Source organism: Prionailurus bengalensis, chromosome B3 (genome assembly GCF_016509475.1).
Source record: "Prionailurus bengalensis isolate Pbe53 chromosome B3, Fcat_Pben_1.1_paternal_pri, whole genome shotgun sequence".
NCBI classification, from domain to species: domain Eukaryota; kingdom Metazoa; phylum Chordata; class Mammalia; order Carnivora; family Felidae; genus Prionailurus; species Prionailurus bengalensis.
In genome coordinates this window covers 116,797,949-116,803,416 of record NC_057355.1, presented here as the reverse complement: position 1 = coordinate 116,803,416, position 5,468 = coordinate 116,797,949, and positions in this window count along the sequence as shown.

Here is a 5,468-nt window from a genome sequence, read left to right as displayed (position 1 = left end):
CTTTATCATGACTTTTTTCCCTTATTTCTCTCGCTGAAATATTTCCACATGCACTTTGTAAACATGAAGGATTAATGTGAAAGGAGTAACTAAGCTTATTTTCTTATATTAGTTGTGCATTTCTCAGTATTAAAATAATAAGTTGCAATTTGAAAGATAAAAGGTAAAAACCTTCCCCTATAAATACGATAACAGTGAAGTTTCTTTGTGCATAGTTATTTTCATTTTTTATTTTTTCTATAATTTATTCATTTTTTTATAATTTATATCCAAGTTAGCACATGGTGCCACAATGATTTCAGTAGTAGGTTCCTTAAGCCCCTTACCCATTTAGCCCATCCCCCCCACAACCCCTTCAACAACCCTCTGTTCTCTGTATTTGAGAGTCTCCCTGTTATTGTATTATTTTTGCTTCCCTTCCCTCAGGTTCATCTGTTTTGTATCTTAAAGTCCTCATATGAGTGAATATGATATTTGTCTTTCTCTTGACTAATTTCACTTAGCATGATATCCTCTAGTTCCATCCACATAGTTGCAAATGGCAAGATTTCATTCTTTTTGCCAAGTAATACTCCCTTGTGTGTGTGTGTGTGTGTGTGTGTGTGTGTGTGTGTGTATCTTTATCCATTCATCCATTGATGGACATTTGGGCTCTTTCCATACTTTGGCTGTTGTTGGTAATGCTGCTATAAACATTGGGGTGCATGTGTCCCTTCAAAACAGCACACCTGTATCCTTGGGTAAATACCTAGTAGTGCAATTGCTGGGTCATAGGGTAGTTCTATTTTTAATATTTTGAGGAACCTCCATACTGTTTTCCAGAGTGGCTGTACCAGTTAGCATTCCCACCAGCAGTGCAAAAGACATCCTCTTTCTCTGCATCCTCGCCAACATCTGTTGTTGCCTGAGTTGTTCATGTTAGCCATTCTGACAGGTGTGAGGTGGTATCTCATTGTGGTTTTTGATTTGTATTTCCCTGATGATGAGTGATGTTGAGCATTTTTTCATGTGTCGGTTGGCCATCTGGATGTCTTCTTTGGAAAAGTGTCTGTTCGTGTCTTTCGCCCATTTCTTCACTGGATTATTTTTTCGGGGGTGTTGAGTTTGAAAAGTTCTCAACTTTTATCTAACCCTTTAAGGTTCTAACTTTATCTGATACGTTGTTTGCAAATATCTTCTCCCATTCCGTCAGTTGCCTTTTAGTTTTGCTGATTGTTTCCTTCGCTGTGCAGAAGCTTCTTATTTTGATGAGGTCCCAACAGTTCATTTTTGCTTTTGATTCCCTTGCCTCTGGAGATGTGTTGAGTAAGAAGTTGTTGTGGCCAAGATCAAAGAGGCCTGCTTTCTCCTCAAGGATTTTGATGGTTTCCTGTCTTACGTTTAGGTCTTTCATCAATTTTGAGTTTTTTGTGTATGCTTTACAAAAGTGGTCCAGGTTCATTCTTCTGCATGTCGCTGTCCAGTTTTCCCAGCACAACCTGCTGAAGAGACTGTCTTTATTCCACTGAATATTCTTAACTGCTTTGTCAAAGATTAGTTGGCCGCATGTTTGTGGGTCCATTTCTGGGTTCTCTATTCTGTTCCATTGATTTGAGTGTCTGTTTTTGTGCCAGTACCGTACTGTCTTGATGATAACAGCTTTGTAATGCAGCTTGAAGTCTGGGACTGTGATGCCTCCTGCTTTGGTTTTGTTTTTTCAGGATCGCTTTGGCTATTCGAGGTCTTTTCTGGTTCCATACAAATTTTAGGATTGTTTGTTCTAGCTCTGTGAAGAATGCTGGTGTTATCTTGATAGGGATTGCATTGAATATGTAGATTGCTTTGGGTAGTATTGACATTTTAGCAACATTTGTTCTTTATTTTAAAGTCTTGGGGCGCCTGGGTGGCTCGGTCGGTTAAACATCCGACTTCAGCTCAGGTCGATCTCGCGGTCCGTGAGTTCGAGCCCCGCATTGGGCTCTGGGCTGATGGCTCAGAGCCTGGAGCCTGCTTCCAATTCTGTGTCTCCCTCTCTCTCTGCCCCCCCCCCCCCATTCATGCTCTGTCTCTCTCTGTCTCAAAAATAAATAAACGCTTAAAAAAATTTAAAAAAATAAATAAAGTCTAGGTTGTCTGATATAAGTATGGCTACTCCAGGTTTCCTTTGGTGACCATTAGCGTGATAGATGGTTCTCCATCCCCTTTCAATCTGAAGGTGTCTTCAGGTCTAATGTCGGTCTTTTGTAAAGAGCATATAGATGGATCTTGTTTTCTTATCCATTATGTTACCCTGTGTCTTTTGATTGGAGCATTTAGTCCACTGACGTTTAGAGTGAGTACTGAAAGATAGGAATTTATTGCTATTATGTTGCCTGTAGAGTTGGAGTTTCTGGTGGTGTTCTCTGGTCCTTTCTAGTCTTTGTTTTTTTTTTGTTGTTGTTGTTTGTTTGTATGTCTGTTTTTGTTTTTGGGGTTTTTTCTGTCTTTTCTCCATTCAGAGAGTCCCCCTTAAATTTTTTTTCAGGGCTGGTTTAGTGGTCACAAACTCCTTTAATTTGTGTTTGTCTGGGAAACTTTTGATCTCTCCTTCTATTTTGAATGGCAGCTTTGCTGGATAAAGAATTCTTGGCTGCATATTTTTCTCATTCAGCACATTGGATACATCCTGCCACTCCTTTCTGGCCCGCCAAGTTTCTGTAGATAGGTCTGCTGGAAACCTGATCTGTCTTCCCTTGTAGGTTAAGGACTTTTTTTCCCTTACTGCTTTCATGATTCATTCCTTGCCTGAGTATTTTGTGAATTTGACTGTGATATGCCTTGTTGATGTTTGGGTTTTTCTGAATCTAATGGGGAGTCCTCTGTGCTTCCTGGATTTTGGTGTCTGTGTTTTTCCCCATGTTAGGAAAGTTTTCTGTTATGATTTGCTCACATAACTCTTTTACCCCTTTTTCTCTCTCTTCACTTTCTGGGACCCCTATGATTCTGATGTTCCTTTTTAATGAGTCACTAATTTCTCTAATTCTTAAATTGTGCTCTTTTGCTTTAGTCTTCCTCTTTTTTTCTGCTTCATTGTTCTCTATAAGTTTGTTCTCTGTATCGCTGATTCACTGCTCTGCCTTACCCATCCTTGCCACCGTGGCATCCATTCAAGATTGCAGCTCATTGATAGCATTTTTTAATTTAATTTCATCTAGCTTTTATCTCCACAGAAAGGGATTCTAATCTGTTTTCAACCCCAGCTAGTATTCTTATTATCGTGATTCTAAAGTCTGGTTCAGATATCTTGTTTGATTCTGTGCTGATTAAGTGCCTGGCTGTCATTTCTTCCTGTTCTTTCTTTTGGGGTGAATTCCTTTCTTTTGTCAGTTAGAAGGAAGAAAAGGAATCCATAAGGTAAAAAAAAATTAAAATTAAAGACAACACAAAAAAATCAAATAACGGATGCTAGATCCTAGGTGTGTTCTGGTTTGGTTGTTTAAAGGAGCTCGACAGAGAAAAAAGGGAAAGCAAGAAAAAAAAAAGGAAAACGTTTGAAAATTTGAACAAATGAATACAGTGAAATAGAATAAAATGAAATGATGGAAGTAAAAAAATAGAATTTGAAAAATTTACCCAAAAGTAAAGTGTAGAAATGGATAACATAAATTTTTTCTCTTATTCAAGAATAAGAAAAGAAAAGAAAAAATTATTGAATAGATGGACCAGCAAACAGACTGAAGTATCATTGAAATTACATCGGTTTCCCCTAGAAGTCAAACCATGAAGCGCTTTATAGTCTGTAAACTAAGCAGATGAAGAGACTTGTGGTGTTCCTGAAGAGTGAGGTTGGCCCAGTTGGGTGGGGCTTAGTGTAACAGCTCCTTTCTCCACTAGATGGCGCTGCTTAGCTTGCTGGGGTGGATTATTGTGGTGCCTGTAGGTGTGTATGTGCATGCATGGGAGGGGTGAAAATGGCATGACCTAGCTACCCAGTCTCTAGTATCAGAACTCTTTGCTCTTCCCAATCAGCAATCGCTCACCCCTCCTTTGTCTCTGGATTCCATCCACTCTCCGCTTTTATACTGTCTGTCACCAAGCTGTCAGGTTGCCAGGCGGCACCTCCCTCCTGAGTTTTATCTCAGATGTGGCTGTTTTTTCCCAGCCCCTCACTTCTGAGGGACTGCAGTTTTGACCCACTCAGACATATGGAGAAGGTTCTCACTGAGCAATGGCCAGGTGTCAGCTGCCCCCTGGAACGTTCAGGACACCGTGCTGCTGCCAATGGCCAGAGACTGGCTGGGTGCCAACCTGCCCCAGAAAAAGTTGGTGTGATCAGGGATTATGGAAAATCACCCCACACATCTGGCACCAGGCTTCCCCCTTAGTGTCCTTGTTCCAGCACCAGTGAATGGGGTTGTTTTCCCAGATCCACTGGGACCTTTGCCTGTGGGAAGGCCTCACAGCCTCTACCAAATGTCCTCCCAGTAGGGGAACCATCTCTCCCCATGTGACCCAAGACCTTGAGGACCTCATTCTCTGCTCCTGGGGATTCGCCCTTCCCACCAGAGCACCCCCAGGTATTAAGCCACGTACTTTCAGACTCTGCGCTCCCCCTGTTTATAGAGTCTTAATGGAATTTAAACCCTCTCCTTTCTCCTTTCCCCCTTTTTTTGTTCAGTCCCTTGTGTACTTTTTCTTTTCTCTCCAGCTGCTTTTGGACAGTGGGGATGCAGGATGCTTTCCGTACCCCCCCCCCCCACCGTCTTTGTCCTCTCTCCGCAAACAAAAACAGCTCCCTGCCCTCTGTAGCTTTCTCCCCCAGTTCACCTCTCCATGCCAGGTACCTGCTAAATTCTCTTGTGCAGATTGTGCAGATTGTTGTGTTAATCCTCAAATCAGTTTTCTAGGTGTGCAGAATGTTTTAGTGTTGATCTGGCTGTATTTCAGGGATGAGGGATGCAAGAGAAAAAAAAACTTCCATGCTGTTCCGCCATCCTGGCCACTCCCCACTGTTCACCTGTGCATAGTTATTTTTAATACTGTAGTTTGTAATTATTCTGTTCATGCAGTTTGACTTGATCATATCACTGTATCTTCTGTAAATACTGTTCCATGTTTGCTTAGTTTCTGTAGACTAATTTAGTGACTGAATAATTCCCATGAGTGGTTATATTGGTTTTCTTTACATTTTCCCTATGTTTCACTTAAGGTTGTAATGATTACCTTTGTGTATGATGACTTTTCATTATTTAGGCTTTTTTTTTCCCCCTTAGGATACAGTCCCACCAGTAGAATCACTGGAATCTGTACTTTTTTATTTTTTATTTTTTTTTAACTCTGAGGTTCATATCGTCAAGTTGTTTTTCTCAAAAGGTTTGGAACCAGTTATCACTCAAACAGCAAAGTATGAAAATACCAACTTCTCCAGAATCTGGCTACCATGGTCTATTGTAATTTTTGGTTTAGTGCTAATTAAGTAGCAAAAAAATGTTTTGAGTGGTTGAATAATT